Source organism: Oreochromis niloticus, linkage group LG6 (assembly GCF_001858045.2).
Source record: "Oreochromis niloticus isolate F11D_XX linkage group LG6, O_niloticus_UMD_NMBU, whole genome shotgun sequence".
In the NCBI taxonomy this organism is placed as follows: domain Eukaryota; kingdom Metazoa; phylum Chordata; class Actinopteri; order Cichliformes; family Cichlidae; genus Oreochromis; species Oreochromis niloticus.
The window spans coordinates 25,296,979-25,309,023 of NC_031971.2; the positions used below are offsets into that span (position 1 = coordinate 25,296,979).

Here is a 12,045-nt window from a genome sequence, read left to right on the forward strand (position 1 = left end):
TCAAGATAAACTTCCAGAGAAATACAGAATTTCATCATCTACAGTGCATGTATCATTAGGATTCAGAGACCTGGAAAATCTCTGTACCTAAGGGAACAGGCTGAATATCAGTACTGAACGCTGGCTGTGATCTCCACATTGAAAACAGACACAAGTCTGTAGTGAAAATCTCTGCAGGAGCTAAAGAAAACTTCTAAAAACCATTGTCAGTGAGCACATTTTTTCCCTCACAAATCCAAGTCAAAACTTAACCATCCAATGAAGAAAAGTCATACATAAACATAATGCAGCAATGCTGCTGCCGTCTCTGGGTGGAAGCTAATTAAAGATGCACTGAGATGAAGCGGAAAACTGTCCTGTGGTCTGACCGATCATGGATGTCCTGTGCTCTGGGATAAAGAAAAGGGCCTGACAATATCAAATTATTCTTTTTGTAGTTTGTTAAGACATTTCACAACACGACACTGGATCATTCTCGCACGACATCATGCACAGATCCAGTATCTGATTTAAATAAAAAAAATTTTTTTTTTAAAAAAGGGATATCTCATAGAAGCTTTAAATTAAAAAAAATTTGATGCAGTTTTGACTTAAATTTCTAATTTTTCTCTTCTCTCTTCCATTTCTTACACCTTTCACAATCTCTGAAGTGAAGTTATCACACATTACCATTTTCTTCCCCAGCTGCAGCAGATGTGCAGTTAACTAAGAAGACAGATTGTGTGCCAAATTATAGAGAAACAGCTTGTGTTTGGTGATATTTGCTGAGTTATTTGAAGCGTTGCATTGGAAATTACCTGCCACTTCAAACAAAGAAAAACAAGTTCATTTTTGCTCTTCTCCTTCTGTAGCACCTACTAGTACTGTGACTGCAACTTTATGTCATCTACATGCATGACAGGGATAACACGGTGGGGAAAAAAGAGAAAAAAGGTGTGAGTAGCGTCTGCAGGCCGGCTGGTTGGGTGAAATTACTTCACGATATGTTGATTGAGTATCATCTGTCATCAGCTGGAGGAACTCCAGGCTTCAGGACATGAGAAATGAACTTGGTTGATATTATGTATGAAACTTTCTTTTTGATTTCATTAATAAGTGAAGGTGCTGGAATGCTGTTTGTAATCGCGCAGCCCCAGTTTAACCCCTAGGATTGGTTTACCTCTTCTCGTCTGTTTGGGAACACTGAGCAGAAGCCACCACGCTTGGCACTGAAATTAACTTACACATTTAGCCAGGTACCGAAAGCTTATAAAACTTTACAGATGTTGCAAAATGGCCTCATTCTAAAGGATATTTGAAACTTGACATGAACTTTAAGCAGAATTGAGCATATGTGAAAGAGAAATGAAAGCAGAATAGTGTGACATTTTCTGCTTTCCAACGATTGATTCATGTAGAAGAAAATTCCATAAAAGAAGCGTGTATTTACTTACATGGCTTTAAATAGATCCTGTTCCACTTCACACTAACATTTTGCAATCCATTCGCCTGCAATAAGATTTTCAACCTACTCTCAGGGTGAGGACATTATACATTAAACACTCCCTCACACACACAAAGTGTGGGCCAGTTCCTCCTACTATTTCTCTTAATGTGTCCCTTGTGCTGGAGGTGTGTAGCTGCCAGCATTGTTCACTGGCTACGCTGGACTCTAACAGCTGTGTGTATTTACCGATGATAAACACACAAGTTGCTGCAGACATTTTAGCCCTGTAACTGTGTTTACTAACTGGTAACCTTGATTTTTTTTTTTTTTTAATATAGGAAATGAAGAGTAATATGAAAAGTTTGTAGGTGTGCTTTTGCTGTTTTTCTTTTTTTCTGCAGCTGTCTTTGTATCTGTTCAGTATCTGTCAGAAAACAGCACAGATAAGGCGTGCCTGCATGTTTGCACATCCAAGACTGGTCCCACTGGGCTGTGTGAGCAGTTCCTCCAGTGCAGCTCCGGGGTGTGGATCACAGGCTGTGCGACGGGGCCTCCTGATGCAGCTTCTGGGTCAGGCAGTTAGGAATTATTGGTAAGTCTGGAGATACAGCTCCAGGGTTGGGCTCATTGACTCTGTGAAAGGGTAGTTACTTGGGTGGGGCACATCACTGGCCTCCCACACTTAAACTGCTTAAGTTTTTGTTTTGTTTTGCTTTGTTTTAAATATGATGTGCTGGATCACTGGCAGGTAAAAAGGGCTTTTTTTCCCTCCTCACTTTTGCCTGTGAACTCATCAGATAGGTGCTTTCCCAAAGCTCAGTTTGGGCTTAAGGGCTCATGAGAAGATTAAACAAATGAGAGTGAATTATTGCTCAAAAATATTAGCTGCAATAAAAAAATAAAGAGAATTTATTAAAATTCTGCAAAATCAGAATGATAATTCATCCTGCCAACGCTCTGCTTGTATTTCCGAGCCCATTCTTTTATTCGAACTCGTATGTCAAAGCATTTTTAAATATGCTGTGTTTGGAGCTGTTAATAATTTGGTGGAGTTGGGGGAGATTTGAAGGAATTTTGTGGTTTGCCAAACTTTGCCTAGGGAAACAAAACTCTCACAAACACTCACAGATTCTTTAGACATGACTAATAGTGATATCAACACATACCAGATAAGGTACTGTATAGTGCTGCAGTTAAAGAGGGTATATTTTAGAACATCTCCAGCTGCAGTATTTGTGTCATTCCTCTTTCTCAGAATAAAAAGGAGAACTTTTTTTTGTAAAGTGAAAGTGCAGCAAAGAGCAGCATTTACCATAGCTTATCATAACATTTGTGAGAGGAGTGCATTTCATATGCAAGGAATGTCTGACTCATTTTTCCTGTTTGTGTGCGCTTGTCAGTTATATCTTCAGAAAAGCTGATCTAAACAAGATTACTTAGATCATTTACACGTCTCTTCTCCCCACGGAGCTCAGGGGACTGTTTTTTTAGCTGTCACTTTGCATAGACAACGGAGGCCTAACTACCCAGTTTTACATAGCAGTTGAAGCCTGATAGCACACTTTCTTGGATAAGCTTCCTGCTTTAAATAAGCTCATGTGTTTTATGCTGTAAACCATTCATGAGTTCTTCAGCACTTTCAATCGTGGCAGATTGCTCATCGTAAACGGAAACGACAATATTTTGTAACCATTTTTTTTTTATGGAGAACTTGAAGCAGTCAAATGAATCATACTTGTACTTATCTGAACTTTATTTGAAGTTATCCTGCACGTAAAAATGCACGTGTTCCCTCAGATGTGCCTTTTGCATTTTTATACTTGTAAGGTTGACGATGTTCAGTGCAGTTCACTGTAGTTTATTTTTAATTGGTCCCACATGTACAATGTCAGAGCACCAAATTTGTATTATTCCACAGGTTAAAGTAGTCCGTAAAAAATACACTGTTTACTCCTGTTTGGGTATTGTCTGCCGAAAGCAACTGTGCCCAGCCGTGTCGGGACATTTAATACATTAACACTGTTGATCATTTAAATTAAACGTTATACAGTAAATATTCTGTGCACATGGACAAAGAGACAGTTAATTTTAGTGTTAAACAAACTTTATTCAGCATTTTACACAACCAGAAACAAATCATTTGACAAACTTTATTTTACTTCACTTTTTTTAATATTACATTGTCTTACATTTGTCAAGGCCATTATCAATTATCAAAGGACTCAGTCTCTGCAACCCTGTCTGCCTCAATTCATCCTCCAGTTCTTCAATTCAATCTACACTTAGCCATGTCCACGTATAGGCCTGGGATTCAAAACTTCTTCACTCTATTTTCTCTGGGCCATCAGCACAGCACCAGACAATCCCCCCTTTTCATATCTCTCCAGCAGATGAACTGTCTAACCTTGTGTTAGTGAGCATTACTCTAATTTAAAGTTCCCTTGATGGACTATGGCCAGCAGCCTCGGGGCAATGGCTCTCGACGACACTATCTTGTGATGGGATTATACAGACACATGCACACATATGTCCTGTTTACCCCTTTCTGCTCAGCTTGATTTCACCAGTTTGCTCACACTTTTCAAGCTTTTTTCAGCTAGAAAGAAAGAGAAGGGGAATGTTCAGGAGTAAGCTTGAGAATCATCTTTTCACTTCTCTTGTCATTGTGGAATTCAGATTTTTTTTAGCCATTTTAACACTCACAGAAGCACTTGAACAACCTGCTTTTGTATGCAACTCACAGTATTTCCCCTGTATTAACCTTACTGGACTCCAAAACAGTTGCAACAGTTGCAAAGATTTGTTGTGATAAATAATCTTATCACTGAAGCTAATATATGGTGACGCGCAACTTTGGTTGATGAGACTATAGCAAGTTTTACACATAAATTCCAGATAATGTTGAGAGAATCAGGTCTGCACTTTGTACAGTTGGCTTTTCTCACATGTGACAGATGCATAGTGACACTTGAAATGCATTGTGCAGTTTACGTTTGGCCGAAGAGTGGCGACTGGATAGACTGCGCAGGAGGCAGGACGTGATGGAAACTCACTCTGTGAATTACCTGAACATTTCACACATGTGTTCATTTGGACTTTACTCTCTACAAGGAGGCTGCCTGGGTACTGTCTGGTCCAACTGATATGGATATTTCCATTCTAATATTCAGCTCCGCTGGTTAATGTTAGAAAAGTTCGATGCTACAATGCATTTGAGAAACTGGCATATCTCTTAAATGAAGAAATATTCCCTGTAAGATCTAACATGGAGGTAGCCGTCATGATTTTGACAGTTAAATGACAAGTTTATCAGCAAGACACTTAAAAGAGATCGTTAATGAGACAAAACACAATAAAGCTTCTGTGATCAACATACTTGAGTTTATTTCTGCATGACTGCAGAAGCATGTAGAAGCGACGTGTTGAATGTGTAGAATACAAGCCCTCCATTCTCACTGCGAGACATCAGACCCTCAAGGTGAGACATTTATAGGACACAACAAGAAATTCAAAGGCTTCATTCTTGAAAAACATGCAGTGTTTTGCACTTCCTCTCCCTCCCGGAGATAACGTTGCTATCCTCGGGGAAAGCAGCTGATTTATTGACAACACACCACCGCAGCTGAAAGTTTTAAAAGCAAGGGATTTTTTTTTTAACTTGAACATTTTATGGACTTTGAACCACGAGACACAGCGTGGCAAACGAGATGGAGACCTCATGACTCCCAACAGACAGGACAAGCAGGGAGGGATCGTCTCCCCCATCAGCTCTCTCTGTGGGACGCTTTTGTTCGATAAGATGTCATGCACCACACCCGATTTAAGTCATGTGCTCCTCATTGAATAACGACCAACACAAGTCAACAAGGATGTGTGTGTGTGTGTGTGTGTGTGTGTGTGTGTGTCTGTGTCTGTGTGTGTGTGTGTGTGTGTGTGTGTGTGTATGTGTGTGTTTGAGCCACTCGGTACATTTTGCGCATGTTTGTTGTTTAAGGTCATATCGTCCATGTTGTGCTTGCATATCTCCGTGTATGTCCAAGTGCATATTTCTTTGCTGCGTAGCCAAAGTATGAAAGAATGTGCTGGACTGGAGAGAAGGTGCTGTGTCCCTGTGAGTGGGTGTATATGGTCTGGGTCAAGGCTTTATAGTACATTAAGACCTTAACTCTGCTCCAGGGGACTCTTACTCCACACCCACGCCTCCATTTATTAAACTCTGGACCACATCAACATTCCTGGGATTAGACACAAACCATATAGCTACGCATGCACTCGCTATATATTATTGCTGTGAGATACATTCATATATAGCCAGCATGAAACTGTTGGTCAGCCCTCATGTGAGAGCTTAATAGGGTCTTTTCAGATACGGCTTGGCTGTAATGAGCAGAGGGACTGACACATTTATTCTGTATCTAAAGGCACTTTGCAAGATAATTAATGTGGCTACAACCACATTTTAAGTAAATTCTCCTTCATTTGCTCAGTATCTAAAAAATGGCCATGAGCATTCCACCTATCTGATTTGTGCCATGTTTTTCGCTTTGTTTAGAGGGGCCCCCCCTCCACTAATTCGCAGTATAATTTTGGATATCTGGTGACAACTCAGAAAAGGTTGAGTCACAACTTGAGTCACAACTTTAAGTTGTTTTTTTAATTTCGCTTGCAGTTTTGTTATGCTTAGGCACCAAAACTACGTGATTATGGTTAGGAAAATACTTTTGGTAACCATTTTCTGGAAGACTGTCTCTTTTTAGGTGAGTCATGATGAAAAACATTAACCAGCGCCAATATGAGTTTCCTGATTTTCTGTCAAAAATGTGTTACAATGGCTTGAGAGGTTTTCTTAATTCAATTCAGTTGCGTAAATTAACTTGCCAAATCACATTCGTCGGCTCGAAGCACGATGTATTGTAAAGTAAAGGCCAGAAAACAGAGAAAATCCCAATATTCAAACATTAACCTTTGAACAAGCATTTGGCAACAGTGGGAAGAAAAAACTCCCATTTAACAGGAAGAAACCTCTGTCAGAACCAGGCTCAGTGAGGGGCAGCAATCTGTCGCAACCAGTTAATGGTACATAGCTCTGGCTTGTGAGCACAGAACCCCCGCCCACTGACTTCTATTAACGAGGGGCAGCCAATCAGAAGAAAGGAGGATGAACTAAGGGGCTGCACCAGTAATGCCCAGTATAAGATAAGGATGATGTTGCTATAAATTGACTCCAGCAGTATCCAAACGTTTTTTTTAAAAATGGATCTGGATATAAGCACAATATAACACACACACATATATATGACATATGCATGGAGGTAATACACAGTGCTCTCTTTTGTACAGGGTATAAACAGCATACTGAAGCTCCCTCTCTCTCTCACTGTCACACACACTTCCTGTTAAGCCTTTAATCACAAACACACTCATTTTCAGTCCTCATGTTTACCCAGACAGATCAATCCAGCTGATCCAGCAGCTGCTGGACCTTGATCTCAAACTACCCCTGACAGATAGAGCCCCTGTTGGACGACATGCTCACTTTACTGCATGGGTAGAAGCAGGGATATCATTTATTTAGGCTGCAAATACCAAATCTATGATTGTGTGTGATTGCATGTATGTAAATGTAGTCTATCTAGTGGTCCAGTGGAGCTACAATCTCTTTTAGAGGGGTATCATTATGTATGAGTGTGCATATATTTGCACGAACAGTGTTATTTCTTTGCCTCTGTACTGGTTTATGGTTGCACACATATATTCCTCTATGTATTTCACCTGTGCGTGCGCCTGCATGCCTACTTACTGGGTGCTTGCTTCTGCATTAGCATGTGTGTGTCAAGAGCATGGGTTGTAACTCACTTTGACTTCGAGCGAGGCCCCTGGCAGGGAAAGCTGTGGGCCTGGCAGGTCTCAGCAGGGCTCTAAAGCGGCTCGGCTCAGCTCCGCTGGTGGCTGCAGGCCCGTCTCCATGTCACTCGGAAGATGTGTTCACAAGAACTCCTTACTGGGAGGCCTCCAGCAAGAAAGCAGGATAATGTCATCATGTCTTATTGCTGGCAGCCATGTTAGCTCCACAATAGGTTCAGAGAGACTGTGCTGTAGAGAGGCACAGAGATTCATGCCAGTTGATTTGTACAGTGTTTGCCATTTTCCCATTATTAATGGCAGCAAGGCCACTGTTAGAGCTGCTGCAGGCCTGCCAGCTCTGCCTTAGAGAATAGGCAACTATGTGGCACCTCTTAAATCTTAAATTCTATCTCTGGCTCTTTCTATTCAACTTTCTAAAAGTACATAAAAAACAAATTAAAAGATTAATAATAATATCTGACAAGGAGTTGAATTAAAAGTTGCTATACTTAATTCTGAAATCGATATATTTAGTTTAAGTAGCAGTATTATAAAACAAGGGTTAGCAGCCAGCTTAGCTCTGTAAAATATGTAATAGACAAAGTCAAAAATGTATATATTTAAAATTTATATCCCATATGTTTAATACACATACAGTCAAAATAGAAGAAAAGGTATGTTTTGGGGGATTCATTTTTAAAGAGCGGGTGAGTTATGTGAGGAAATGTTCCCTGATAAACAGAAAGTGGACCCAGTAGCAATATGAAGTAAGAGAAACTCACGTAACTCTTAGATGAAAATGCCTGCTAGGCAGCAAAGTATAATTTCTGTGTGCTACGGTAAACAAAACACGTCCAAACACATCAATCACATATCAAAGGTCACGAGGCTTATCTCAGAATACAGAGTATGTCTTTAAAATATGGGGGCTGTTCTCAAGTATCTTTTTCAAAGTACTAAAAAGTGGTTTCTGAACATAACTCATGTGTGGGTAAAACAGCAAAGAACAGTTAAAAATGTTTTTTTTTAATTCTTTTATTTATTTATTGCAAAGTAGAACAAGTCTGATGTAATTACCCGTTTTCTGGTTCAAATGCTTCTTCACTTCCTAAAAGCAAACAACACAGAGACATCATTAAGAGTTAAAAACACTGGAAACACTTTCATCTCCAACAAAGGGATCATTGTGGTTTTTCTTTCAGATGTTACAATCAAAAATGTCCCCATAAAAAGAAAGAAAGACAGAGGAGAGGTACTAAGCCAGTTCCCTAGCTGACATCTAAAAATGACATGATGTCTTCTGGCCCTGGTATTTCTAGAAAAAAATGCAACATCATATATATATTATATATTATATATATACGTATATAAATAACCTCATGTTAAATACATGTTTAATCCTTGATTGGCAAAGACAAGAGACTTGCTTGCCTTTGCCAACCTTTATCTTCTCTCTTCTGTAGTTTATCTGTCCTGTTTGCTCTCTGTGGTCTTTCATTGCTCTTCTTTCTACACTTATGCCCTTTCTTTCCCCTCACCCACCAATCAGCCAAGGCAGATGGCTGCCCCTCCCTCAGCATGGTTCTGCTGAATGTCTCTTCCTGTTAAAAAGGAGTTTTTGCTTGACACTTTTTCCAAGTGCTTTCTCATTGGGGTTTTCTCACTAACTTATTGTATTATAACAATACTATATAACATATAGTGACTTCAGATAAATTCAGTTTTACAAATTAAATAGAGGCTTGAATGCAAAACTATTCATCAAGGGCCACGACGTCATCATTTAACAAGTGGACAGATTTGTTTTCTAACAACAATAATAGCTCTACATACCCCTGAACTTGCGTTTGGATTATAAGGCTGTGCCTTAAACCCACCTTGAATTTTCTATAATTTCTCATGGGAGTGGAGCAGTAGTTTCACTATTATCTCAACAATTCACACATTTAGATTTTTGGATTATTGTATTTAAATACATCGTTCATTGTCATAAATTCACAATGAAATTAATATGATCTTAAGATGCCATGTAGCTCAGCACAAGCAGACGGCAAAGCTGCCTGCCTGCCTGGATTGCTCGGGCCGAGTATTAAGAAGGTTGAGTCAGGGAATGAAATGCATAAAGACGTGGATGTGGAAAGTGGGTGAAGTGATTCAACCAAAAGAGGGAGAAAACACAAAGATAGAGTCGTGGGACGAAGGTGGAATCGGGTACAGAGGAGGGAGAGCGGAGCCATAGTGAGAGCGAGGTTACGGCCTGGACCCTGACCCAGATTTTAAATATGGTCTCTGACAACCTGATCTGACCATGCTGCTGTGTGGTCTTCCTGTCTTTCCATTCGTTATGGATGCATGACGACCACAGAGATCTCCTCCTAGCTCTCCATGCAGTCGTTTGACGAGTTGGAGCACGTTCGTTTAATGCAGCATTAAAGTGACGCCAAGCTCGAGGTCAGACGTCGCAAGGTCCTCTTGCGTGATTTTCAAAAATCTACATGCTCATCCAGCAACAATGCAGAGAGGGCTAGAAAATGGAGATCCATATAATTACTTTATGCAGCTGCTTAAAAACAGAGGTTTGTCAGTATTATGAATAAGAACATTTTCCATGCAGACTGGAAAAAGTCTTAAATTCAAAGGGTAGAAAATTTATTTATGCACCAGCAAAGAGAAGAACACTCTGTGCAAAACAAAGTCACTGGCAGAGTTTGTAGGAGCTCGGCTTTTAGTTTTGCCTATGCCTGCTTGGTTACTTAATGGCCAAGAAGGAGCAAATGCACATGCTCATATCAGCAAACGTACGTGCTCAAAAAGCAAGAATCTACATATAGACATTCATCTTTTAATTTCTCTTAAATATTTCTGCTTTGCAACAAAAGGTTTTCATTCTTAAAATATTTTTTCATTTTTAAAAAAATCCATACAGGGATAGAAAAATGTACAATTCAAAGAAGTAGGCAGATCATTTTTCTGTGTACCAGTAAGAGAAGAACACTGGGTGCAAGCTGAAGTCTTTGGCAGAGGTTGCTGGCACTCGCTTTTTGCTTTTGCTGGTTTGCTGGCAATGCCTACGCCTGTTTGGTTACTTAATGGCCAAGCAGGAGCTATAACCAAGCCAGCTTCTTTAGAAGAAGAAATCAAGATTTGGGGGCATTTGGCAGAGTTAATGGGATTATTTTTTAATAGCCAGTATTAATAATTCATAATAAAATCCTATCAGAGAGACACTATCATAGTAGTGTCTGTTGTTAAGCTGCGGTTTTTATTTGCTCCATTATTACTAGCAAAATAAAACGGGGAATGGGTATGACGTTGTCTTTATATTTGGGAGGTATTACAGTTTTTAGGGGGGCTGAATGTTGGTGTACATTTCTTGAATTTATAGCCTGCCTCTGTGGATAAACATAAACCAACACACACACATGCACACAACTGCACTGTGTGTTGAGATCACTGGGAGTTAGGTGACAGATACTGAGAATGCCTGGGCCTAAATTAAGCCCACTGCTTCATCAAAAACATCCTGCCTTTCTGCTCAGGCTCAGATTGTGTTCGCTTTTCACGGGGAGCTCAGGTAAGCTAGTGGGGGCAAACGCACTTTTATTCACACGCACGCTCAAGCATTACATTTTGTTACAGAGGCTGTGAGAAGCGATGGAAAACTGTCCTGGTTAATCTTTTTAAAAAATAAGCGCTATTGCTCATATTATTCTTATCACATATTTGTGATGATAAAATTGACTCGCTGCAGCGTTGCTGTTTGTTGTGCCAAGAACAAAGACATGGAAAAAATGTAATATTGTTTTATAACCGTCGCTCTTTCTCTGCAAATAAAAGACATGCACCGCTTGGGATAATTCCTTAAATGTACTGTATAAATTCTTTAAATGATGACAGCATAGCTGAGCTTAGCCGAGTTGACACTCGCATGCATGCATGCACACAGATGCGTTAAAATTCTAGAAATTTTCCTAGTGCTGTGGGTGTGTAGCGAGGAGTTAAAATAAAGAGTTTTGCATACAAAAACATAAAACTAGCTCATAAAACACATTTTACTTTAATGTAAACACTAAAATAAAAATCTATACATGACACAATGAATGCATTATTTTGATTTTTTACAGTGAGGATTTGTTCAGAATGAGTTCTTCTCTAAAACACATGAAGGCATGACCTTTGCTTCAAATGCAGCATTGTTCTTCTGTTCGGTTACTTCTAGGAAATGTTTTGAGTACCTCTTTCCATATGCTTGCTGGGAAGGAGAATAAATTCACCTGTATATACACACGATCACAGTGTGACCTATATACAGTAACAAAGAGCCAAAAAAATTGGGTGTGAGCATAGAAGGCTAAGGAGGCCAGGAGGGAGGGAGGCAGGGAAGGAGGAGGAGGAGAGTTCTGCACCACTCTGCTCCAGCTCCGACTCTACTGGTGACCCCGCGGCTGTAAATCTGAAAGCAGAAGACCATTCCTCACTTCTTGTTTTTTCCTTTCTCCTTTTCGCTCTCTGGCCCTTTCACATATCAGCGTCTGTGAATGACTTTCAGTATTTGATCTCGGCTCATTACATCTGCTTGGCAAGTCACAGTAGGATATTTAGTTTTACAAGTGAGATCGGGAGGTGAAAATAAGTGTTTAGTTGCAGATGTTTTGGACTTTTTCAAACGACAACTTGAAGTTTATCAGATATGATGTGACCGTCACCACAGCAAATGTCACTGTTGGCCTCTTTGTGTTAACAGACAGCTTAATTAAGCAGTCACGCTGCCTCGA

General features: G+C 39.9%; 1 long non-coding RNA gene across 1 annotated transcript in view; it reads right to left on the reverse strand.

The window, feature by feature from the left end:
• The window catches only part of LOC106098444 (uncharacterized), a 39,832-nt gene that overhangs the window by 11,123 nt on the left and 16,664 nt on the right, over window positions 1-12,045 (reverse strand). The window contains exons 2-3 of the long non-coding RNA XR_001224668.3: window positions 8,348-8,378; window positions 1,434-7,519 (exon numbers count right to left, since the gene is read on the reverse strand). This is a non-coding gene — a long non-coding RNA (uncharacterized LOC106098444). The remainder of the gene's footprint in view (window positions 1-1,433; window positions 7,520-8,347; window positions 8,379-12,045) is intronic.